Below are 25,673 nucleotides of genomic sequence, written 5' to 3'. Positions count from 1 at the left end.
AGAGATTCCCCTGTGCAGCTGAGGCTGAAACCCACCACCCGCACCAAGGGACGGATTCCCGATGGCCAGTGCGTGTTCAAACCCGTGAGCTTCGCTCAGAAATGCAGGGACCCCCGGGGGCCGTAATGCGCTGAGCGGAACAGGGCAGCCAAGTGAGGCAGGCACAGGAACCACCTGGGGCGGACGTGGAGGGGACAGGGGCAAGATGCAGCACTGCCCGCACCACCCCCCCGCCTCCCACGGCTGACTGTGGCTGCAGGGTGGCGTATGGCAAAATCGTGGTGTTTTTCAAGAGAAGCCAGAAGTCCAGATTTTTCTGTCAAATCTGATTTTTAAATGTTGGCAACTAACGTGAATATACAATTTGTATGTTACCACGGGGCAAAGCACACACGAAACCCCAGCCGCGTTTGCAGGCCGTGTTTGCAGAGCCTGCTTCTTGGATCCAAGCACCTGCTGGACCCCGATCTGGTCCTTTGGGGAATCGGAACTGGAAATTGGCCTCCAGGGACAGGTGTGGCGGCTTCCTCCTGGCATCCCCCCTGACACCTGGCCCCGACCCAGAACCCGCCTCTCGCCCTCCCTCCCCACCCTGAGCCCAGGCCACGAGCAGGTCACCTGGCACCCTACACGCCCAGATCCCGGAGGGTGTCGAGAGCCCCCCAGCCCCCCAGCCGCCCACGCACCCTCTCCTGACAGCTTTATCAAGCCTGCAGCCTTCCCAGTCCCATTGTTCCTGACATCTGTTTCGGTAAGTGATTAATTGCAATTAGCGAACGGTTTGAAAACCCTGGAAGAACACTCAGCAGAAAACTCATGAAGATTAATGAGTGGCGGGCTCGTCAGGAGGGGCACCGCAGACACACGGCCACAGTGGAAGCCGGTGGAGTCGCTGTCGCCGGGGCAGGTGCTGGGAAGCGAATTGGAGGTGCCACCCCCCCTCCACGCCCCCTACTTGCCCCGCAACCCTCCTCCCCCATAAACTACCACTAGATGATTTCTCATCAAAATGCATGAATTACCCACTAATAGGCTATTAATAAAGCCCTTAGAGTGTCATAAGATTAGGTTCTAAGCACGCAGAATGGATTGCAGTGCTTCCAGAACCGTCTGCCATTGGCCGGCACGGGCGTGCCCAGATAGGGGAGGCAGGAGCGGGGTCGGGGGATGGCCGACGCACAGCCCTACCCGTCCCCCAACGCCGGAAGTCAGGTCTGAGTGCAGGGCAGCCTCTCCTGTGCAGGGATTCCCAGCAGCGCTCACCTCCCAGGCAGGCGGAGACCAGGTGGGAGGCAGGCAGCAACCCCTAACGGCGCCCGTCTGCCCAGGGCCCCCCACACCCACGGCTCAGAGCCCAGCAGCTCCACGTGCTCTCAGGTGTGTGCGACCCCTTTCAGGCCACGTGTGACCCGCCGTGTAATCATCGTCCACACGTGATCTTTGTCGTGGATCTTTTTGGACCACGGTGGGCACCCCTGGGGCCGTGTGGCCCGCCACCTTTGGTATTACACCTTTTTGTGGAGGTCCCTGGCCCCGCGGCCCTTCTCTGTCTGTTTCTAATGATCAGGGCTATTCATCAAGGGACACGTCTGTGGCCGGAGTTCTGAAGGCCTGCTATAGAGGGAAACTGAGGTTGGGACCTGTTAAGCAGCATGCCCCGGACACACGGTGCGGAAGCAGGGTCTGTCTGAAGTGCAGACTGAGCCTGGAGTTTCAGAGCAGTCCCACCCTGCATGGAAGGGCGTCTTTTTTTCTTTAAGCTGGCTCCATGCCCATCATGGGGTTCGAACTCATGACCCTGAGATTGAGAGTCACGTGCTGACTGGCTGAGCCAGCCAGACGCCCCTGAAGGTCCTCCTGGTTGACCTTGTGCTTTTTTAGGCCTGCTTCGGGACCCAGGCAGTGATCAATTCCTCCCCTCCCGAGACTCTTCTGGGAGAATTGGAAGGGGGCCTGGAGCTTCAGGGGGCCTCAGAGCCCAGGGAGACTCAGGCCCCGCCCTGCCCGATTCTGGTACTGGCCCTGCGCTGCAGGATGTGAGCAACCGGTCTGCCCTGCGTGGTTAAGTACATGCCCGGGCTTCGGTTCTGGGTGCCATTTTGTTTTCATTTCGTCTGCACAAACTCGAATGAGGTAGCTCGTACACATTGCGAGGGACAAAGAAAACGAGACTGTCGGGGTTAAGCTACTTGGGTCAGAACTATGATCTGATTGAGCTCAGGTGGGCCTGACCTCAGTCCTGGGGTCCCTTTTTTGTTCCTACCCCCGAGTCAGTGCCTTGCCCTCTGCCAGGCTTAGAGAAGTGAAGTGTATGCCGTTGAGTATGATAAGCTCTGGGGCTCTTCTGCTTGGCACTGATTTCTAGCTCTCTGACCAGATGCAAGTTGGGTAGGTGGGCGAGTGGATGATTGGATGGATGTTGGATGGGTGGATGGAGAGACAGATGGGGGGTAGATGAACAGATGCGTGGACGGACGGACGGACGGAGGGATGGATATTGAGTGGATGGATGGATGATGGATGGATGGATATTGGGTGGATGGATACTTGCATGGAACTGGGTGGGTGGATGGATGGACAGACAGATGGGGGATGGATGGATGGATGGATGGATGGATATTGGTGGATAGATGGATGATGGATGGATGGACAGGCAGTTGGATGGACAGATGTACAACAGGTGGATGGGTAGGGGGATGGATAGACGGTTGGACCGGACACTGAGTGGATGGATGGCTGCATGGAAGGATCAGTGGGTACTGGGTGGATATTGGGTGATGCACGGACGGATGCAGAGATGGATGGTGGACGAATGTTGCTTAGGTGACTAAATGGAAGGAAAGAAACCTCTGGTTCTATTTGGGAGAGGAAGAGCCCTAATTCTGCCGCATCTCCCTGACGAGAAGCGATGAGGCTGAGCAGAAAGTCTGCAGGGTCCGTTGGAAGGACTGCTGCCCAAGCCCTCCCCGTCCCAGGGAAGAAACAGACTTGCCACCGTCCTGGGTTTGTGAACAGCAGAGCTGGGAACCCCAGCCTCAACCCTGCACATAACGTGACCCTCAGTTCCCCCCACCACAGTCTTCTCCTTGGGCATCGTGTAGCAGGCGATCTAGCACTCTCTAGGAGAGAGCCAATAAGAACTACGACAAAGGTTATAATAATAAAAACGAGGGACGTGCCATCATGCCATCATGATGACTCTGTGCCAACTCTCTCCATAGGCATCTAACTCCTTGCATTCCCCCAACCGCCCAGTGAGAAAGGGCTCTGGCGATTTACAGATGAGGAAACGGCCCAGAGAGGTGGAGGCCCAGAGCCAGGACGTGAGCCTGGTGTGGGGGCTGTGCTGGCTGCCCTCTGCCCCTGGGCCCATGGAGTCACGGCACCTCCCTGCTTACCACCCCCCACCCCCACAGCAAGAAGCTTCAGGGGCGTGTGACCTGTCCAGTCACCTGACGTCCCACGCTTTGTGTCATACCCTGGTGTTGTCATCCTGACATTCAGTCCTCTGAACAAGGGGCCCTGCCTTTTCATTCTGCACTAGGGCCCCACAAATGACATGGCTGCTGCTGACTCACAGCCCCTGTGCCTTGTCCAGGTCGGGCAGGGGGTCCCCAGTTGGCTGGGAGGCTGGGATGGTGGGGATCTTAGGCCACGCCCACAGGTGGGGGGTGCGCTCTCCCCAGCAGCCCCCCGGGGGTGGATCTGCTCTGGGCCCTCCCTCTGGTCATCCCTGGAGATCCTGCTCCCGGCCCCACACCCCATCCCCCACCCCCACTCCCAAGCTGCACTGGAAGATCTTGGAGCACTGTGTGTGCCCGGTGTGTGCCCTAGATCTGTCAAAACCCCACAGCAGGCGCTTGCTTGGCACACAGGAAGTCTGAGATGGGCACTGGGGGGAGGGGCTGGGGCTAACGAGGGGGTGAGGCCTGCTTGCTTTCCCACGGCCCCAACCCTGTGTCTCCGGCTGCAGGAGGTCTTCGGGGCAATCTGGGCGTGATGGCATAGCTCAGGGAGAGGAGAGACACGGACTGTGTAGCGTGGTCTGATAATGGGGGAACCCTAAAATTTCCCTCCTGCATGTCCCCTCGGCTCTGTGTCTTCCTGTGGGCCTCCAGGTTTCTTCTTCTGAGCAATGGGGCCATGCAACAGGTCAGCCTCCTCACTGTCAAGTGCATGCTGTGGGGCCCGGTTCCCCCACGCAGGAAGCAGAGGGCAGCGGGGTCACGGATGGGTGTGTGCTCAAACATCAGCCAGTGGGACCAGGCCACGTTCCACCCTCAGGTTGTGGGCTCCCAGGCCCAAGGCCTTGGTGTCCCCCGGCTGCCCCCAAAAGAGGCAGTGTCTGGGGCTCCTGGTCCCTGAATCTCAAAGATGTGTTTTGGGAATGTATTGAGGCTCTGTTGGCTCCCCCAGCCTCTGCAGCCTTGCCAGGAGGGGCAGGGAGCCTGGGTCAGGGTTAGCTCTGGGTTGGTGGGGGCTGTTGGATTGGCCATGTCCTTTCTACCCTCCAACTCCCTTCCCCTCCCTGCTCTGACCTTCAGAAAGCAGCCCTTGACGGTATCAGCCTAGATCGGTTCTGTAGGGTTTCCCTTATCCCGGCTTTGCAGGTAGGGAGACTGCCCAGAGAGCTCAAGACACTTTCCCCAAGCCACACAGCTGGTAACTGGCTCAACCTGATGCCAGCCGCAAGTTCTGGCGGGTGCGTCAGCTCGTTAGGTCGGGTCATTGACACTCCAGTACGATTGGGTCAGCCGGGCCTCACCCTGCGGCCTTCCCAGCCCCGGCCGGCTGTAGAAGGGCAGCGTCCAAGCCGGCGCTGGCGGGAGGGGTCACGGTCCGCATCACTGGGGCCATTCCTCGTCTAGGGGCAGCCGCTGGGCCTCACGCAGGAGCCCCGGGGAGATCCCAGCCCCTCTCGGACAGGGGCGAGACGAGACTCTGCACCCACAGGGTTAAGGCGCAGGCCCGGGCCGCGGGGAGCGGGAAGGCTCTGACCTCCCGGGGCGTCCCGGGCAGCCAGCTCCAGCCCCAGCCGGGCCAGCTGGGCGCGGCCCAAGCCCCGGAGGGCTCGTGGGCGCCGGCCTCCCCGCCCCGGGGGCGGGACGGCGGCCTGGAGGGAGCCCCGCTGGCCGAGCGCCCGGTTCCCGGGCTGGGACCCCACGCCGCGGCCTTCCCGAGTCGGAGCCCTCGCCCCCGCCCTCCGCGGCGGGCGGCCCGGGCCGGTGGGGGCCGGGTTGGCGGCCCCGGAGCCCATCAATAGGGGACATCTGCTTTAAGACTTGGGGACGGGGAAGGTGAGGTTAACGCCGGGGTCGGCGCCGCCAGTGGCAGCGCCCCCCTCCCCCCTCCTCTCTCCCCGGCGACTTTTGGCCTCGGAGCAGATGGCGGGGGCGGGGGGCGCGGGCGCAGACGGCCGGCCTCACGTGTTACCACACCCACGAAGTCCCAGGGGGGAGGGGAGCGAGGAAGCCGCCGCCTCCCCTCCCCCTCCCCGGCCATCTGATCTTCCTCCCGGCGGACGCCTCCGCCGGGCTCCCGGAGGAGGCGCCTGGGGTCACAGAGGCCCCCTGCAAGCCCTCCAAACAATCCCCCGCCCCCAGAGGAAGTGGGGGAGGGGCAGCGAGCGCAGAGGAGACCTTTTTACATGTAAATACGAGAACCGGCCTCCTGGAAAGGCTTTTTCCCCTCCTTTTTATTTCGAGAAAGCCTGATGTTCCCAAGACCGAGGCCTCCTGCTGGACCAGGAGGCTGCCGTATGGTGCCCGGAGGGAGAAGTGAGGAAATCTTGCCATCCAGGGAGCCGGCACCCACGCCGCCCCCGGGGAGGGGGGAAGCTCTGTGTTTGCACAACCGGGTAGGCTCCACCCAGGAAGGCGGCCGGAAGAGGGCAGCCCCTGAGTCTGGCGGGAATCCTGGGGCAGCTGTGAACTGCCTGTCCCTCGGGACTGCTCCCTGCCCCCTCCGGGCCTCGGTTTTCCCACCTGTGAAGTCCGTGCGCTCTCGGCGCGCCTTCCTTCTGGCTTGGGGGGGTGCGGGGGACACTCACAGAGTTGGGCGGGGTGTCCCTGAAGCTGGGTGCCTGCCCGAGAGCCAGCGGGATGTGTGTCTAGTGGCTGGACTGTCTCTAGGTTGGAATCCTCCCCTAGCCCGTTAGCTGTGTGGTCTCGTGCAAGTCTCTGGACCTCCCCGACCCCCTCTTGGTAGGATTGTGTGGGTCGGAGTCAGTCGTGGGGGTAAAACTGCAGTGCGCACGCAATAAATAGTCACTCTACTTCTATTACCGCCCAGTGTCTGCTTCCCCAAAGTTGTCCCAGGCTTGCGGGAGGGAGGTCTTTCTGCTGCATCTCCGCCATCAGACTGGGCCTGCGCTTGCACTCTGTACTGCCTACAAGGCGTCTAACACCTAGTGGGCACTCTGCGGAATTTGTGGAATGAGTGAGGGAAGAAATGAATGCGTGAATCGAGACACCTGACGGGGCGGGGGTGGGGGGGCTTTGAGCCCAACCTGAGGGACCCCGCGGGGCCTCATGTTTGGGTTCTTTCTGGACCTTCGCTCCTCTTGCGCAAAGTGGTGAGGGGGTGGTCTCCGGGGTGGCAGAGCAAAGAGGAAGGACTGTGCCCTTGCCTGGTCCTGTGGGAAGCCCCAGGGCCTGCTCCCCACAACCTGAGGGAATAAGGAATCGCAGGTGATCTGGGAGGGGCACAGGGCGGGGGGGCGGGGAGGACCCAGGACGGTCCTGTTCCAGGCACTGCCTCATGTCACGTTCATGGGACGCGAGGAGGTGGGTGCTAGCATCCCCTTCTCTGGATGGGGAAACTGAGGCCCCAAGAAGCCACGTCACTCCCAAGCCTCACAGCTCAGAAGCGAGACGAGCAAATGGACACTGAGCGCTTCCGTAGCTTCCCCGTCCTCCCGCCTCTGCAGCCTCTGCTGGTTGAATGGTGACCCGTGTATGCTTGGTGCAAAGACTCAGAGGGCTGAGGTCACTCAGCCACACGCCGGTCCCTGGGCATGGATGTTGTGTGCAGAGATGAAGACCAGGAATTGGCTGGTGCAGGCGGCGGTGGCTTGGGGCCACCTGGTGTGGTCTCCTGCCTGCTTTCCACGTGGGCCACCTGGACACATGTCGGCCTGTTCCCCTGACCCAGGCCCTCCCCATGCAGTGGGGCCAGTCGAGATCCCTCTGAAGCCCAGACAACATTGTACCTTGCCGACCTCCTAGCTGGCCCCTGGAGGCCCCTGGCCTCCGCCGTCAGGGGTCACTGGCAGCCACTCTGTCTGCGGGCCCCGGGGGCTGTGCCCTCCCTGGCTCAGCTCCCTCACCCTGTCCTGACCTGGACGGTGATTTATGTGGTGGCTGCAAAAAGGCCATGTGAGGTGGGGCCTGAGGACAGGGGTCAGGACAGCCTGGAGGCACCAAGGCTGAGGGTGGAGGCCTGTCCTGGGGACGCCCCCCCCTCTGGGCACCAGGAGGCCTAGACTCCCGCCATCTGGCTCTCTCAGTGCCCCTCACCCCCGGCTCAAATGGCCCAGTGGCAGGAGGGGAAAGACAGATGGTGGTGGGCCTGGAGAGGTGGAGGGGGGGGACTTGCCAGGGGGAGAGCGTCCCCCCAGCACGTACACACACACAGAGACACACGCACCCCATGCGCCAGGCTGAGGCACTTGGCAATTCTGGGTCTGTGTCGTGGTGGCGGAGCTTCTGATGAGCCTTTGGGTCCCGAGATGCCCGCTGCTCCACACACCAACACGGACATGCGTGGGCACACACACGTGCGTGCACAGCCATGCACACGTAGCTCTCTGCAGAGGCTCAGACCCACATTTGTATGTGCACACTCACACGTGTAGACCCACAGACACACACATGACACACATGTGCTCACGCCCAGATGGCACTGGCCCTCGGGGCTCCCCAGCCTGTGTGGAGCAGATCACCCCCTCTCTGGACTTCAGAGCTAATTCCCCCCACCCCCTCTCCCACCTGCCACCACCTCCCTTCCCACCCCGTAACCCTTTCTCCTCCCAGCACAGAGGTTTACTTTTAGAACATCAGGAGCCTATTTCACTCAGACAAAACCAGCTAGCTCCCCATGCAGGTGAAATAAAATCCCAGCTCCTTAGGCCACTCTAAATGCCTCCTGTACTCTGAACGCTCTGTCCCATGCCCCACACTGCCCCCAAGGGGGAACCTCTGCTGCAACCCCACTGACTGCCTTCCCCCACCCCCAAATGCTAGATCTTGTTTCTGCCGCTGGGCCTTTGCACTTGCTCTTCTACTAGCCTGGTATTCTGTTCTGCCTGATACTGGCAGGACTTGGTACCGCCCTTGTTTAAGGCCTCAGTTCAAATATAACCTCCCCACAGAGGCCTTTGCTAACCACCCTCCCTAAAACACCCCTTCCAGCTTCGTTTCCCCTAGAGCCTTTGGTTGCCAAAATGGTATTCCTTGATGGTCTGATGTTCACCATCTGGCTTCCCCATCTCAGCATCAATGCCATATGGGCCGAACTTTTATGATATTTCCTGGGGGTTCCCCAGCACCTGGCAGAGGGCAGGTGTTTTGTAGCTGGTCAGTAGGCGTTTGTTGCATGAATGCATGACGGACATTGTGATGGACTCATTAGTCAGTTCAGAGTGGCTCGTGAGTCAGGAAGCAGGAAGCTGAACCCAACTGCAGAGGTAAACTGAGGCTGGTGGTGTGCAGCCTCTGGTGCCAAGGATTCGTCTAGGATTTCCTAGTCAGGAGAGGGGTGTGACGTATCTGTTCTCCAGATTTCATACCTGCCTTGAACCCAGAGGGCACCCCGGGGAGGGGAGTACCCGTCTGGAGGCCTGTCCGGTAGGGTGTGGACCCTGCAGTGCTCTGCCCCCACTTTGGGCAGTGGCCACCCTGACAGCCCCCCACCGGAGTGTCCCCGGGCTGCTGTAACATGTTATCACAAACGTGCTGCTTAACATAAGAAATCTCTTCTCTGTGTCGTTATTTGGCTCTGGAGGCCTGAAGTCCAAAACCAAGGGGTCGGCAGGGTTGGCTTCTTCTCAGCATTCTAGGAAAGGGTCCTTCCTGTCTCCCAGCTTCTGGTGGCTCCAGGTGTCCCCCGGTTGTGGCTGCACCAACTCTGCCTTTGTTCTCACGAGGCCTCTCCCGGCAGGTGTCTGTGTCTTTCTGTCCTCTCCTGTCCTGAGGATACCAGTCATTGGATTCAGGGCTCATCCTAAAACCAGGGTGATCGCATCTCAACATCCTGAACGGATACATGTGTAAAGACCCCGTTTCTAAGCAAAGTCCCATTCTGGGCTTCCATGTGGATGGAACTGGGGGGGGACACTCTTCAGTCCTGTGTACCCCCATTCTCTTCTCAGTGTGCTGCTGCCTACCACAGGGTGGGGGCGGCCCTCAGGGTGGCCACCCTGCCCGCTGAGAAGACGGGACGTCTGTTTTGGGGGTGGGGGGAGAAGGTGCAGCTTCCATCGCTGGGGACCAAGGCCAAGTCACCTTGAACTCTGAGGGGACAAGTGGCTTGATATTACCTGTTCCCCCTCCACCCTGGGAAGGTTGCAGGGGGCGGGTAGCCGTGGCCTAGGGCACTTGATTCCCAGTTCCAGTCCTGATTCCAGCTGTGTGACCTGGGGCCAGTATCCTCACCTCTCTCTGCTGCTTCCTCGTCTGTGAAATAAAGATAGCCATTCCTTCCTTCCTCCTGGTCTTGTTGGGAGGACTGACCAAGGAAATATTAGGTAAAGTACTTAGATCTGCATCTGGCCCCAGGGAACCTTTCTGTGTGCTACGCATTATTATGGGCAGAAACTTAAGTGTAATGACAAAGAGAAAAACCTAGAAGCGAAGGCACTGAGTGATGATGAGGTTGGGGTTTGTAGTATAGCCGGGCACACGGGAGTTGGACCAGGCTACCCTCGAGGCCCCACAGCTTTCCTCACCACAGGAGAGGCTGGGGCAAGGGGAGCCCTTGTGTCTGGAAGACTGAAGAGCCAGGGGGAAAGGGAAAGCATCATGCTGGGTGACCTTGCCCGGGTTCCCCTACCTCTCTGAGCTTTGGCTTCCTCTCCTGCTGAGGAGGTGATCATGCTGGCATACAATGTAGCAACCAGAAATAACCCTTAGGAGGCTCAGAGCTCCTCCCCCGAAAAGGGACAGGCAGGGTCTGGGGGACTGGGAGGGGTTCTCCAGGCAAGGGGAGGGGCATACGTCCACGGAGCTGAAAAGGACTTGGTCTGGGATTGCCTGAGCCCTGGAGGGGAGACCAGAGAAACATCTGGAAGGTTGCCCGCTGCCTTTTTCAGATCAGCAGCCCCTCGGCCAGCTGGATCCCTTAGGCCCATGATGCAGAAGGCTATTCGTTTTTACAGCTGCTGGGTCTGGCTTATTTGGAGAGCAAACACCCGGAACAGCCAGCAAACCTGGGCTGGGGGAGTCCGGGGATGTTCTGGTGGGGGTTCTCTTTCCTGGGCTCTAACCCAAAGGGCAAAGGTCATGGCTCACAGGACCCCGGTCCCCCATGTCTCCTGGATGTCTGCAGGCTGGTGGGTTGGGGTTGGGGAGCTAATCCTCCAACCCGTGTAGATACATGCAGACAGGTGTGCACAGGCACATGCACACACAGAGACGTGTGTGCATTCACACATGCACACATGCTACGGCTAGGGCTCTGTGTTGATGGAAGAGCTGCCTTCTCTGGACGTCCCTGTGTGGCAGCTGGGAGGGAGGGGAAGGGGACCTGGCACCAGGCCTGAGCTCCTGTCCAGCCAGGTGGGGGAGGCCTCCCCGCTCCCGCCCCCCCCACCCCAGGTCCCCCCTACTCTGGTGTAGGAATGGAGGCTCAGATGGATTCAAGGCTACCCCCCCACCACCCAGGTCCCACCTGTGCCCCTCCTGTCTGCTTTCTTTCTAGAACCTACGCTCAGGAGGCCCGGCCAGTGGTCAGTATGGTGAGGTCGGAACAGCTTGTGATTCCGTGGGCTCCCCCCCCACCCCGCTACGTGCGTGCCCCGGGGGGCTGCTCGCTGGGTGGCTTTACTGCATACCCGGCCCTCGATCTGCCCAGGCTTCCTCTCCCCTCCACCCCCATCGCCGGTGGTGCCCCACAGGGCCCCCGCCTTATTCTGAGCTGCCTAGCACCAGGCATGGGGTGCCGAGTGTTCACCCATGGTCCTCAGCCACCCCTTCTGCTCCCCGCGGGGGCTCCTTGCTGCTTTCTCTTCGGGGAGCACCTGCCTCCTCCACATTGTTAGGGGGTCCACACCAGGCAGGGCCAGCCTGGCTGCTAGCCTGGCGCAGGGGGCTCCCACTACCTGCGGACGTGGTGGGGGGGTGGCTGGTGCAGAGCACGGGTCCTGGGCAGGAGGGGGACGGAGGACCCCACGTGCCCGGGTGGCCGAGGCTCACGGCCCGGCACAGGTGCAGGCCCAGATTCTGTTGAGCTAAGCTTTGCGTGGCGGGCGGCTGGCAGCGAGCGGCTGAGCCTTCCAAAGGTAGCAGCCATCTGCACCGCGATAAAAAGCCCCGAGGATGATAAATAGACAAGTCTCGCTTTTATTGGATTGCCGTTTGGGAGCAGCCACTTTGGGTTTGGCACCGTGTTAACGACAGATTTCTGCTTCCCTTGCAAGGCCTGGCCTCGCGGGGAGCGCGCCAGCAGCAGTCCCCTCCTGGCAGGAGGGACCGCTCCCCCCACCCCACCCCGCCCCCACCCTGGAGGCCTGGACAGCTACCCCCGCCACGCTACCCCCACCCTGTGGGGTTTCTCCGGGGCTGGGGGGCCCCTCTCCCAGCTTCCCCGGGGTCAGGCCCGCGGGTTCCCCTCCCAGCGCTGACCTCCGATGGCTGTGTGTCTCCGGCGGGCCCGCGAACCTCTCTGTGCTGCGAGAGCCCCATCTGTGAAATGGGCAAATACTGGTGCTCAGCGGGCGGGCTTGAGAGGTTCTGCGAGGAATGGCTGTGTTTGGAAGAGCGCCTGGCGTGCATACGGTGCGCGTTATGTAAATATCAGCTGCTGGCGTCTGTGCCACCGTCACAGCACTATCGCGAGGGGCGCCGCTTCCAGAGAGCCTCGCCTGGCCCTGGCATCCTGCCGCAGGGAGCTGCTTGGGGTCAGCTCAGGGAAGAGGAGGCTCCCCCCCAGAAGGACCCCGACTCTCCCAGGAAGCCAGCACCCCGTCTTCAACCCACCACTCCCGGGGTAGAGGCTCTGGCCAACTGTGAGACCCTGGGCAGCGGTTGCCATGCTCTGTGCCTCAGTTTCCCCAGCTGTCAAAAGGGGATGATATCAGACCTTCCCTCGAGGCGCTGTTAAGAGGTTCCAGGGACACGGGCTGCTTTAAGCTCTGGGGCTGACAGCCGGCGCCCAGCAGGCGCACGTACATGGTGGCTGGTGGCCTTGGCGGTGGTTCTTCATTTCGACGCTCAGGTGCTAGGGCCGCGGGGACAGGAGTGAGAAGAGCAGCGGTGCTTGGGGGGGGGGGGGGCTAGGCCCAGGGCAAGGTGCCTCCACAGACGGCCCACCACCTATGGCGTGCCCCGCCTTGGTGGCCTGAAGTTCAGCCTGGGAGACATGTGGACAGGACAGAGGGGAGGGGTGACGGGGACGCTGTGCGCGGCAGCTCACCTCTCCGAGCCTGGGTGTCCTCGCCTGTGCCCCCTGGAGGGCTGCCAGGCCCGTCCTGCTTCTCCCCCTCCTGGGCCTCTGCTGGGCCCACCTGACCTTTTCTCTCTGCTGACAGCCAGCTTGCTCTAGCGCACCCTCTTCCCTCTGCCAGCAGCTCCTCCCAGAGCCTCCCCGAAGCATCAGGTGCTCCGTGTGCCCCAGACTGGGCCTCTGTCTCCAGCCCGACATGAGTTGTCCACTCCCAGGGCCTGGCCCTGCGTGGGCTGCTCACCCTGGGTCCTCAACTCTGCCTCTCTCTGGGACCCCACGTCCTTGGCCTCTCTCTGTCCTCACAAAAGCAAGGCAGGCTCATCTTGCCTGCTCTGAGCCCAGACGTCGGTGGAGCACACCGGTGGCCATGTGCAGTTCCCTCCATCCCCTCGGTGGCCCAGGGTCCCGGGAGTGCCCTGTTCCCCAGAGGACTCTTCCTTCACCCCCCGCAGCCTGGCCACACCAGGGTCTGTGGCAGGAGAGTGTGGGGTGAGAGAAGCCACCGGAACAAGGCCCCCAGGAGCGTGTAGTGGCCAAGAGCGCGGGCTCACGAGTTCAGAGTTCAGGTCACTCCTTGACCTTGGGCAAGCAGCTTCTACAGACCTTGGCTTTCCAATCCAGAAAATGGGCTGCTGCGGGAACCAGCTGCACAGGTGTGCAAAACTCAGGACAGCACGCGGGGGTGCTTGGGATCCACCAGCTGCCCCCAGTGCCTGTTTCCCCATTTCAGCTTCACGGTGAGCCCAGGGCCTTGGCTGTCCTCCTGCTTCCCCGAGGAGGCAGCTGAAGCTCTGTGGGGCTTCGAGCTTTTACAGCGTCTTGTAGATAGTGCAAACGGCAGAGTGGCTTGCCATGCCGTCCCCCCCGTCCCGACCCTAAGGAGCTCGCCAGTACACATGAGATGCAGTGAGACAGGACTTTAGGTGTGAGGCCCGACCGTGGAGGAGGGGGAGGGGACGCAGCTTCCCCGGTACAGCTCAGAAACGGTCTGCACTCAGCATGGTCAGCAAAGTTCCAGAGAAGGGACTTGCGTGCTGTCACACCTCTTCTCACGGCCAGGCTGACGTGCTCTCTCCCGCTGGGGCACACTTGGGGAGCAGAGCCCAGTACCCTGAGGCCGGCACGTCCCAGCGCTGGGGACCTGAGTGCAAGTCCTCGAGGCAGAGGGAGGAGCACAGCTGGCAGGCAAGGCCAGGGCCGCTCCACGGTTAGAGAGGCTGGCTCCGAAGCCCGGCGCTCCTTCCGCAGCCGGCTCTGGGCTCCTTTGCTCCTGCCTTGGCCGCGGCCTTCTTTAGAAAGGGATGTTCAGACGTCAAAATCCAGGTCAGAATGATTCAAGTCTGAGCGTCTCAGCCCCACCGTGCTTTCGGGAGTTTTGGAAACGTACCTGGGCTCGACCTCAGGGGTCCTGCAGCAAGCTTCTGGGTCTTTCCGCAAGCTCCACAGATGGGATTCTCATGTGCAGCCGGAGTAGAGAGCCCCTGGTCCTCTGGAGCCTGTGCCCTTTCCGTGACTGTCAGATGCTGCACGGTGGCATCTCAGAAGCACAGAGAGGCCAGCAGCACGGGAGGAAGGAAGAGAGCACTTACTGAGCACTTACTGTATACCCAGAGATGCTCTAGGTGCCCGCCGTGCTCATGTTCGCCCAGCGATGCGTGCATGAGACCGGAGAAATGAGGTGGAACCCCAGAGGGAACATGAACCCCTTGCCTTCTGGTGCCTTCTAAAGAGCGTGAGACCCAGACCTGCGGCCATTTCTTCCCCCTCCTACTCGCTGATCTGGTGCCTCTTTCTCCCTCCACCACGGAGTTCATGCAAACTGGAGGGGGAGGGGGGCTTTGGGGGCACCGCTGGCAGCCTGCCCCGTGCTGCCCAGGGCAGGAAACCACCAACGTGCTCGTGCGAGAGGCAGGCACAGCTGCTGCTAACAGGTGAGCCCTTCCCGAGCCGCATCTCTCCCAGGGCCGCCTGGAGGAGTCCGTAATGAAGTGCAGCTGTGAACTCCGGTTTTAGGTCAGAAAGGCAATTTCTCATCTCTCCTCGCAGCAATTGAGTCGAAAATCTGGGAGCTGTTCGCGTCTCCCGGTGCCCTTCCCCCGCTCCCTGCCCCCCCCAAAGCGGGCGCCTGGCGGGGGGGTGGGGGCATCAATATTGACACTGTCAGGGGCAGGTGGCCCGGGTGCGGAGGGAGCAGGCTGGAAACCACGCCCGGAGCAGCCTCGTGGGGCCGGCGAGGTAGGAGTGGGAGCAGCTGGCCGGGTGCTCTGGGAGATGGGGAGGCTGTTTTTCCTCTCGTTTTAATTGGTCTTTGTGACTCTAATGGCAGGCCCGATTCACCTAGTGGCAGCATGTTGGCTCGGGGCTCCCGCCACGGACCACATCTGAGGCATTCAGGGGGCGCCAGGCAGCTGTTGTGGCGTAACCGTAACCGACGTTTCTGGATGCTGCTGGGCCTAGAAGGGCCTGGAACAACAAAGCCGGGGTGGCTGGGAGAGCTTGGGCCCAGGGCCGGAAGAGGCCTGGCTTCCAGATCTAGGCCCTGCCACGCCACCCTTGGCACAGGGTCCCCTGAGAAGTCGGTTTCTGTAAAGCCCACACAGTAAGCGTTGACAGCAGTGGGAGTGAGCGCGACACCTCCCAGCTCCTCCGGAGCAAAGCTCAGAACACCCAACTGCCCTGTGTTCTGCCCAGCGGAGAGTTGCTCAGCAAACACGGCTCCTCTGCGGACATGGCCCCAGGGTGCTTGCGGATGGGAGCTCTGGGCCTGGCTCTGCCTCCCTGTGTGACCTGAGCACCACGGCTTGACCCCGCTGATCCTGCTTCCCGTGAAATGCAGGGCTTGGGTGAGAAGAGTCCCTTGCCAGATCTGATGATGACACAGTTCTGTCCTGTTCCCTTGCTGCCACTCCCCTGTCCCCACTCTCCCCCGTTCCTGGAAGCACAGATCTGTTTTCGGTCCCCATAGCTTTACCAGTATGTCATGGAGTATGTCATGTAGTCAGAAGCACCGGGTAGAAGGACTTCCGCAGCTGCTTCCCTTGTTGCTGAGACTGCCACACACACACACCCCCAGCTGCTGGGAGTGTCCCGCGGGCTGAGGGGTGGTCTGTGGTGGCCTGTGGTGTGGGTGCACAGCCGCGGACTAGTCCCTTTGCTGCCCATCGGCGGACATCAGGGCATTTTCTTTCGGCCCCTTCACCACTCAGGCTGATGTGACGGAAGGCCACAAACCAGGCAGGCCCGGGCACAGTTGCTTGCAGAGGTGGGGAGGCCTGGATCAAGGCCCCGGGCAGGGATCAAGGGCGGGATCAAGGCCCCGGGCAGACGCAGCCCCCGGTGATGGTCCAGTTCGTGCCTGCAGGCAGGGGGTCTGCCTGTGACTTGTGTCTCCCTCCCTCTGTCCATAAGGACCCCGAACCCTAGGGGGCCCCACCCCCATGACCTCATCCAGCCGACTCCCCTCCCCAAGGCCCCACCTCCACACCGTGTGGCACCAGGGGCCACCGAGAGTTCAGCAGGGAGATGTGCGGGCTCACAAGTGTTCCGTCCACAGCAGCAGCCCACAGGCCTCCTAGAACGTCTGTGGCATTCGTTCCTCCCGTCCCACCGACAGACGGTGCCCAGGTTCACGGCGCCAGCCTCCTCCCCGCGTGCCGCGCCGCGGGAGAGGCCGTGGAATGGGCCCTTTCCTGCCAGCCCCCTCCCCGCATCTGGTTCCCGGAGATCCCGGGGCCCCGCATGCCCTGAGCCAGGGGTGTCTGTCCCCCACGACCCAGCCTCTCCCGGCACTGGGTCTGACCCTGGCTGAAGCTGCCTCTTTGTCCCTGCTGGATACTCGCGGCCAGCGCATGTCATTGGAACTTAATAAAACGGATGGGAGTGCGGAAGCAGTTCGCCACCCCGGCCCGCGCCAAGGCCTCGCAATTAAACTGATGATGTCTTGAGAGTCAAGCTGTCTGACTCGACATCCCTAATTTGGTGGAGCTTGACGGCCCTGCCCGTGTGGCGGTTGCTTTATTTCCCCAACTTTCACGAGCAGGGACATGCGAGAGGGGCCGGGGTGGTGAGCCTGGCCGGGCCCTGCGTGTTCCTGCTCCGGCCACCCACCTCTCCCCTGCCTCCAGAGCTCCCAGCCCTGGCCTCAAGGCTCAGGAGGGCATCACCACAAGATGGTGAGGAGGCTGCCGCCAGGCCCTCTCGTGTGAGGCTTCAGAGCAGCCGATCTGGGACTGTTGCCAGGCCCCTGGGATCTTTCACAGCTCCCCCAGGTGAGTGTGACTGACAGCCCCTGGCCTAGAGCACAGGGATCCTTCTAGAATCCCAGATCTGGGGCTGCCATCCTCTTTGGACTCCCCCGGCTCCTGTGGGCACAGTCTGTTCCCACGCGAGAGCTTGTGGTTGTCTCAGTTGTCTCCCCCTTACAGCTCCCAGAATCCTGGAGAAGGATCCAAGCCCAGGGACCCTCAGTGGAGACATTGCCAGAGAAAAACATCTGGTGGGCGGGACTCTGGGTGTCTTTTCTAGGCAGGCTGTTGGCGTTTTCTCTCCCCGTTTACTGTGTTAACAAACATTGATTGAGCACCTCCTTTCTGCCAGACATCCTGCTCAGAGGGGGGCCCCTGCCTATGGGCTTGGGGACTGCTCTTTCCTCCACCCCCTCCCTGGGAGCACCAAGAGTCTGGGCCGGGGAGCTTGCCTGCCCTGGGAGTGTGTTTTGGCAGGAGTGACCCCCTCCCCCCGGCCTATGTGCTCCCCACCCAAGAGGTGCCCGGTCCCTGGCGGCTCCGTCCTGGGCAGACCGGCACAGACACAGACCCCAGCGCAGGCCCTTGGATGAGGCACAGATCTCCTCTGTTAAACAGGGGATAGTGGGTTACCAACCCCAAAGCACACTTCCTGTTCCCACGCTGGGTAAGGCGTCTAGATTTTTGTGTCAGCACAGCTGATGGGGTTGTGAAGGGAGCCGCTCTGGGGAGCTCTACGGTGAAGATACCAGGGGCCAGGGGATCCCAGGCCAGCTGGCCAAGCCCCCGGCGCCCCCTTTCCCACCACGCCTTATTGGAGGCTGTGCGGGGCTCCATGTGATCGGGTACACTCTAGAAGGCTGGACACTGGGTGCGACAGGTGTTTGAGAAGTGTGGTTCATCGGGAACAGAGAGGCCACAGGGCAGCCCAGCACCAGCCATGCATGCGATGGTAGGGGCCCTGGGGCTGCTTGCTGAGGGCTGGACCCCCTTAATAAGGGGGAAATCCGTGGGTGGGGGTGGGGCAGGTCCCATCAGGTGGTGACCCAGGGGTGACATCAGATGCTGCTGAGGGCTGGGGTGGTCCTGTGTCCCTCAGCCCAGGAGGCAGCCCCCAAGGCCGGGCTCAGTGCCTAGTCTGAGGTCCAGAGCCCAGGAGGCTGGGTAAGGGGCGGCCCTCCCCTTTCCTGGGAGTGGCCCCGCCCATGCGCTTTGCCCTCCCAGCCTCAGTTTCCCCATCTTCAGGGGAAGGTTGCATTCCACCCCAGTCTGGAAAGCCCTCCCAGATGCACGTGTGACCAAGGAAGGCCAGTGCCAGCCCCACCTGCTCAGTGCCCCTCTCCAAAGCTGTCTTGCCCCGCAGAACACTCAAGGCAGCCCCAGAAACCCCCATCTGAAGCCTGGACACCTTCCTGGGCAGCTCACCGCTGAGTCCTGTCCCCCGTCCCCACCCTGGGCTGCAACGCCCTTCCCTCCCAAGGCCCCCCTAGAGTCAGGCCTTGACTCTTTGAGAGTCATTCCCAAACACACATGAACGTGGCTCACCCCCACCGTAATCCTGGGAGAAGGTGCTGGTGGTGGTCCCGTCTTCCAGAGGAGGAACCCAATGCCGAGAGGAGCTAATGATTCACCTGGGCTGGATTTGAACCTGGGTGCCTGCTTGCCCTCCTGCCATGGCCCCTCCCCCTGGCCTGGTCCAGAGGAGCTGGGCATCTCCCTGAATGAACACAGTGGTGGCCTAGAGGAGGGTCCCCAGAGGGCAGGTGGTGTGCTGCGGGGCACTGTGTGCCCGTTCCGTGGTATTACGGGCAGTACACAGGGCCAGCACACTCGCAGTCCGGCTGGGGGAGCAGGCCCAGGGGAGGTGGGGTCAGGAGGGAGGGATTCCGAGACAGAGGGCTCGGAGGTGGGGCCCAGCCATCCGTGCCACTCTCTGCTTCCCACTGGGCTCTAGAATTTCCACATTCCTGGTGGCCACACTCTCAGCCGCGTATAGCCACCCACTTCACAGTGCCATGGAGGAAAGGCTGGTCTTCTCCTGCCTCACTGTGTGTGTACGCGTGTGCGTAAGGACTCATGGCAGCCAAGTGGTGTTTAAGAAGACTAGTCCAGCATCCACAGGTAGGGAATGGTGCAGCTGGTGAGCACGGGGGCCCTGGATAGGAGAAGCAGGCCTGGATCCCCCTTTAGGAGAGACCATGGGCAAGCTGTGCTTTCAAAAGATTTTGCTGGGGCGCCTGGGTGGCTCAGTGGGTTAAAGCCTCTGCCTTCGGCTCTGGTCATGATCCCAGGGTCCTGGGATCGAGCCCCACATCGGGCTCTCTGCTCGGCAGGGAGCCTGCTTCCCTTCCTCTCTCTGCCTACTTGTGATCTTTGACTGTCAAATAAATAAATAAAATCTTTAAAAAAAATACTCTTAAAAAAAAAAGATCTTGCTGGGGGGGGGTGTTTGTGGGGGTTCAGTTGTTAGCAGCCCACTCTTGATTTCAGCTCTGGTCAAGATCTCAGGGTCCTGGGGTTGAGAGCCCCTCATTGGGCTCAGCTCAGAGTCCCCTCCAGGATTCTCTCTCTCCCTCTGCCCCTCCCTTAGCTTGTGCTCTCTCTCTTCCATTCAAAAATAAATAAATCTTAAAAGAAAAGAAAAAAAAAAAAAAAAAGGGAGGGGCCTGGGTGGCTCAGTGGGTTGAAGCCTCTGCCTTTGGCTCATGATCCAGCTCCGTATCAGGCTCTCTGCTCAGCGGGGAGCCTGCTTCCCTTCCTCTCTCTCTGCCTGCCTCTCTGCCTACTTGTGATCTCTGTCTGACAAATAAATAAATTAAAAAAAAAAAGAAAAAGGGAGACTGCCACTCCACCATATACCACATGAGGACAGAAACAGGCCTGTTCCTGCTGAATCACAAGGAGCCCCTCCCAGAGGTGACGTGGCACCCAGAAAAGCTGACCGGGGCTTCTGCAGTTGGAGCAACTGCCGGTTGGGCCCTAAGACATCTTCCGGTAAACGAGCCTCAGAAGTTGGTGTCCTAGGCTTGCTGCCAGCCCGGGATGGCTGAGGAGATGAGCCAGCAGGCGCCTACGTCCCCTACTCTGCCGTCCCTCAGAAAGCGCCGCTGGTCGGCCCCAGGGCTGCTGGGATCCGAGGGCCAGCAGGCAGATAGGGTGGGGAGAGGAGAAAGCGGTGAGAGGCCCTGTGGGGCTTATCTGGAAAAGGTCAGGCCCCCAGAGTGGGCCTGACAAGGGCACAGGAGGAGGAGAGTGTGAATCTCCATCCTGAACCCAGAAGCAGGGGCCCAGGCCAGCCCGCCCCAAGCGGTCTCTTCCCACGTGAAAGCCTGTGGCTGCCTCCTCTTTCTGGGCTCATGGAATCCTGGGGAAGGATCTGAGCCCAAGGCCCTCCCCTGTGGGCCTGGCCACCCATCCCAGGAATCTGACAGCCCCAGGGGGAGGCCAGCTCTGACTTGGGAAGAAGAAACAGGTCATCATGGCTTCTCCTCTGTCTGATCTGTCTCTGACGCCTATGAAATGTGTCAACAGCCAGGACCTCGGAGTCCTAAGCGCTTGGCATGTGGCAGCAGGATCAAGGCACGGGCAGGCGCTGTACTAGGAGCTCCCCGCCAGCGGAGCAGCGGGGGCCACACGCCCCAGGAATGAGACTGAGGGTGAGTCCACCTCAGCCCCAGGTGTCTGGCTTCAGCAAGGCCTGGCAGAGAGACAGACAGGGCAGAGGGAACTGACGTGAGCGCAGAGACTATGACCTCAGACCGCCCAAGAACAACAGAAGAGCGACTGACATTTCTGCGTGCCTGGCCCGGTTCTGGAGGCCGAGTGGACACAGCCTCGTGCTCTCCCAGGACAGAGGATATCCCTGCACCATGTTGTGTCTCCAAGCCGGGCGGTGCTCCGGTTTGCCTGGGTCGTTTTAGTCCTCAGGCCTGGGGGGTTCCAGAGGCTTCCGGGGTTCTGCTGTGAGTGACCTCACCCCGTCTCCTCGATTGGTGCTTTCTTTCTTTCTTTTTTTAAAAAGATTTTATTTATTTGACAGAGAGAGAGACAGTGAGGGAGAGGGAGGCGGAGAAGGAGAAACAGGCTTACAGCTGAGCAGGGAGCCCGATGCGGGGCCTGATCCCAGAATCCTGGGATCAGAACCTGAACCCAAGGCAGACGCTTAATGACTGAGCCATCGAGGCGCCTCCGGTTGGTGGTTTCTGGTGAGGCCTGCACTCGTTCACCCTGAACATGGCATGGGGGCCAAGGCAGGAGGCAGGCAGAGTGTATGCAGGGTGTTAGCCATGCCCACCCTGAACACTGCCTTGTGCCCTCTCTTGTTCTGATTCTACCTGTACCCAGAACAGGTGGATGTCCCATCATTTACCTCTTCACATGGTTTTCAGAGCCTGTGTCCTTCCTGGGTGGCCGTCTTTCCAGTCTGTGCTCTCAGAGAGGGAGGGAAGACTGTTCCTAGGAAAGGGATTTGGAAAAAGGCGGTCAGGATTTGGGAAGCAGCAGGCCTTTCCAGCAGCACCGTGACCAGCCCATACAGGTACATGTCTCCTCTAAGCAGACATAACACGCACTAAGGTGAATGTTGATGAGCAGGGTAAGGGCTGAGTTTCAGCTCCCATGTGCCGTTTCATCTAAGGGCTCTTATGCAGTGAACAACATGGACAACTGTGCTTGGCCACACTACTCCCTGGGCTCCCACTGAGTTCCATCATCACCACCCCCATTTGGCTGCTAGGGGCTCAGAGCACAAATCTAGTACCACGCAGGAGTCCTTTCCCCCAGGGAGAGCAGCATACTCATTTCCACTGCCTGGGTTGGTCCCTTTGCCCATGTGTTATATACTTGGCCATATGCACAGCTGAGGAAATGTTTACCGTCCTCTACAGAGGAGGGCACTTTGCCCAAGCTCACACAGTGAGCTAATGGTGCAGTTGGAGCCTACACTCCTGTCTCCTCCCAGGAGCTTCTTGAAGAGTTCCCACCAGGCACCAGCCCCCACAGTTCCCATGATCTCTTCCCAGTGGGATGAAGGAAAGGGGCTTCCAGGACCTCCCACAGGATGTACCTTCTCCCAGTTCCTGGCCAGCTTTCCCCATGGATGCTCTGGGGATAAGCCAGGGCGCCTCTCTTGCCAGCAACAAGGCGAGGGTGGCCTTGGTGGTGGTGGGTGCTGTCCTGGCTGCCAGGAGTTCTGCCTGACCTTTAGGGAGACACAGGCTGCACCCAGCCCATGTCCCAGCACCAGATAAGAAAGATACTTCCCTACAGCCAGTGTCACCTGAAAACCCAAGTGTGTTCAAGGTCAGCCGGGCTGGTGGGGGACAATGTGTGTCCCTAATGTTTACAGCAGCTCCTCTCAGGCTTGGCTGCACATTAGAACCACCTGAAATCCAGAAACACAGCGTGGTAGAAACACTGACGGTTGGGCCCCGTCCCCAGAGACTCCGATGTCTCTGTTGGCAGTGGGGCCCCGCCCGGTACTTCTCAAACTCTCCAGCTGATTGGCATGTCTGGCAGAGAGGGGAACCACCATCCCACAGACACCCACACACAAGGGAGGGACACCAGACTACACCGGAAAGCGAGTTGTTGGCTAATTTGCTGAACAACTGTTGTTTGATCAAAAGCAGTGCAGGTAGCTAAAGGCCAGCGTTTAGTTGCAAAAAGCAAGCAAGCAGAGGATGGGTAACCTGACTTGTGAAGAGTCAGGGATGTCCCCTGTGGAGCCCTGAGAGGTGGGACCCATGCACAGTCGTGGTCCTGCAGCCCTGAACTTTCAGAAGATGGCCACAAGCCAAGGAACATTCCAGAACCTGGGACTGTGATGGGAAATGAGCTGAGGAAATAGCGGTGGTGGGGAGAGTCCGCTGGAGGGTGGGTTCGAGTGGGCAGCAAGCAGGTAAGGGGTCGGGTCTGCTGGCAGATGGACGGGGCTTGCCCAGGGCCGGCCCTTAGGAGATTTCCAGCCCAGCTTGATGCCAGCCTCCTGGGGAGGAGGGGCTCCAGGGTGGGAGGGAGAGCCAGGGACCCACTGGGAGCCTGCTTGAGGGCCGTGCTGCGCGGGGCTTTCTTGGGCGAGCGCTTCCAAGGGCCTTTTTCCTGCTCTTGGGACTGGCGTGGCCCAGGTTCCTACATCTGGGCCCCGCAGATTTTGGGGGCTGACGATTCCTTCCGTGGGCTGCCCCCCCAGTTGTGACAACCACTGAAGTCAGTAGACCTTGCCAAATGTACCCTGGCAGGGACCCCCACCCCCACCCCGCGCCCCCAACTGAGAACCGCTCACTAGAACAATGGCTCTTTACCCCGGCTGCATTCGGGATCCCCTGGGCACTTTAATGATGCCTGGGTCCGCGCCCAGAGGTTGATGTCATTGGTCTGGGTGAGGCCCAGACAAAAGGGGGGTTTGGGGGGGGTAAAATTGCCCCAGGTGGTTCTAATATGCAGCAGCGTTTGAGACCCCCTGGGGTAGACTGTTTCTCAAACTTGAGTCATGGTAAGAATCACCTGGGTGCCGGCTCCAAGTAATGCCTCCCAGTTTAATTAGAATCACCTGGAATGGTGAGGCTCAGGCAAGTGTGGGAACCGCCGAGCGCGTTTCCGGGAGCCCCTTGGGGCGGGAGGCTCCAGGATTCTGAGCAGAAAGGCCCCCGCTAGCCAGCCTCGCCAGGACCTCCAGTGCCTCCCGCGGGGTTCCCTCCCCGCTGTCCTCCCCTCTCTCTTCTCCGATCCTGGGGTCTGGGCCTGCTGCCGGCCTCCCCCACCTTCTCCCCGGTGACTTTATCCCAGCCCCCCACCCCCACCCCGCTGCCAGCCCCGGAGAGCCTGCCGGCCGCGCGCTCCTCCTCCCTCCTCCCAGCCGGTGGCTCTCAGCGCCGGCTTGATTTAGTAGGCGTTGGAGGAGAAAGGCAGCTTGAAGAGTCACTAAGAGCTCCGAGGCTCGCCAGCACTTATCTGGAAAGGAAAGGCCGGCAGCCCCCGGGAGGGAGCTGGGCGCGAAGGAACACACCTCTCCGTCGGGGAGGGGGCGTGGCAAGGCCGCCTTCCGCCCAGCGCTCCGCCGGGTCGCGGGCACCTAGGGCTCCTGGCACCCCCACCCCAGCGCGCAGGGGCCGCCTCTCCCGGCCACACCCCGCGTTGGAGCGGGGAGAGGGGGGCAGGGGCTGCCCCTGCAGTCGCCTCCTGCGGGTAGATCTGGGACTCCTCGCAGCCCTAAGTCGGGGAGCCCAGAGACCCTGGGTCAGGAGAGGTGTCGCGCGGGTCCAGAGGGGGGTGTCCTGCGGCGGCCGGCTGACGAGTGGAGGGCGGAGGAGGGCCCCCCCAGCCCTAGCCTTGTGGTTGTTTGCCTGCCTTCCTCCCCGGTGCCCGCCCCCCCACCCGCTCCTCCTCACTGATGAAAAATACAAAAGGAAAATGCGCCAGTGCCCAGGTCTGGGGAGCCCCAGCCCGCGGGATGGAGAAATGAAAAGCGGCCCCAATTAGAGGCTTTGGTTCTGCAAACTTGATGCTCGGCACTTGAACTGTCACGGCGGAGCCTTAATTAGCAGCGGCGGGGGAGAGGTCAGGAACAACTCAGCAGTCTTGACAAGCGCGTTATCAAGTGCAGGGGAGCGGGGGCTGCCCGGGGAGCGGGCGGGGCCGCCGGGAGGGGGAGGACGACGGGGGCGCCGCGGCGCGCGGGAGGTGGCGGGGAGGAGGCGCGCGGCCCCGGCCGAGCGGGAAGGGAATAAAATGGTGGCTGCGAGGCGGCCGCGCAGCCACGGCTGGTGGTGCGTGAAGCCTCCGGCGGGGGCGCGGGCGAGAGGGCGCGGGGCGCTCCCGGGGGCCGCGTGACCAGCTGTTCTGGCCCCCCGGGCGCCACGGCACCTCCCCCGGGTCCCTGCAGCAGGCAGACGAGGGCGCACGGGGCGCGCGAGGCTGACGGACGCCCCCCGCTGCTTCTGACCCCCCCCCAGGAGTCCCGGGGCTCCACCCGCCCCCCCCCCTCCAGTTCCCTGCTCCCTTCTGGGGACATCCCGGGCTGTCCTGTGACCCGCTGATCTCCTTGGCACCTCCCGGGTTTGGAGCCCCCGGCGCGCAGCGGGCAGGAGGAGCGCACGGCGCGCTCGGGCTCCCCCCGCAGCTCGGTGACACCCCCACCCCCGCGCCCACGCCGGCCGCTATGCCGGGAAGCCCCTCCTAGAGTCCCCCGACACCATGCTCGGCATGAAGACCTGGTCGAACCTGCTTCAGAACCTCAGTAAGTGCTGGGCTTGCCGCCCGCGGGGAGGGACAGGGGGAGGGTCCGGGGTGGAACTTTCTGGGGCGCACCGCCCACCCCGCCTGGCCCTGCGACCCCGGATTACCTCCAGGTTCATGCACGTGCTCCCCAGGGATGCCTCCCGCCGCCTCCTCATCCTGTCAACTCGGAAAAGAAGCCAATCGATTTATTTTTTTAAAGTAGAAAAGCCCCATCTGCCTGCCGATCTGGCGGGTCCGGGGTCTGGGGCATGAGAAGCGTGGAGAATCCCCAGATTTTGTCCAGGCGAGATCCGCAGGCCTGCACCAGCCTTAGGGCTGTCCAAGGGCCTGCCTTATCACGCTAGTTAGCAAGCTGGGCTGCCGCCCTGTCAGCCCTGGCTGGGCCCCTTTGTGCCTAGGGGAATCCAGATCCAGAAGCACAATGTGGGGGGGTCTCCCCCTCTTTACTTGCACACAGGTGGGGACCAAGAGAGGGCTGTGTGGCTTCAGTTCTGTTTTGGCACAACTTGCCCCCTTCCCAAGCTGCAGTAG

At 61.3% G+C, this 25,673-nt stretch overlaps 1 protein-coding gene and 3 long non-coding RNA genes across 9 annotated transcripts in view; 1 reads left to right on the top strand and 3 right to left on the bottom strand.

Moving 5' to 3' along the window:
- Window positions 1-25,673, top strand: part of GSE1 (Gse1 coiled-coil protein) — a 387,275-nt gene that overhangs the window by 190,860 nt on the left and 170,742 nt on the right. The gene's annotated exons all lie outside the window — the stretch shown is intronic.
- LOC131817446 (uncharacterized) lies at window positions 13,563-14,944 on the bottom strand. Its single transcript, XR_009348513.1, has 2 exons — window positions 14,048-14,944; window positions 13,563-13,949 (listed from the first exon to the last, which is right to left on the bottom strand). It is a non-coding gene; the product is annotated as an uncharacterized LOC131817446 (long non-coding RNA).
- Window positions 14,961-16,333, bottom strand: LOC131817445 (uncharacterized). 2 transcript variants are annotated; one of them, XR_009348512.1, is made up of 3 exons: window positions 16,197-16,333; window positions 15,632-16,015; window positions 14,961-15,123 (listed from the first exon to the last, which is right to left on the bottom strand). It is a non-coding gene; the product is annotated as an uncharacterized LOC131817445 (long non-coding RNA). The 2 variants fall into 2 exon arrangements; XR_009348511.1 differs by having other exon boundaries at window positions 16,137-16,221.
- On the bottom strand, window positions 21,179-25,350 carry LOC131817448 (uncharacterized). Its single transcript, XR_009348515.1, has 3 exons — window positions 25,247-25,350; window positions 22,183-22,287; window positions 21,179-21,359 (listed from the first exon to the last, which is right to left on the bottom strand). It is a non-coding gene; the product is annotated as an uncharacterized LOC131817448 (long non-coding RNA).

Source organism: Mustela lutreola, chromosome 16 (genome assembly GCF_030435805.1).
Source record: "Mustela lutreola isolate mMusLut2 chromosome 16, mMusLut2.pri, whole genome shotgun sequence".
NCBI lineage: Eukaryota > Metazoa > Chordata > Mammalia > Carnivora > Mustelidae > Mustela > Mustela lutreola.
Note: the sequence above shows the minus strand (reverse complement) of the source record. Positions and strands in the feature narration are given on the sequence as shown.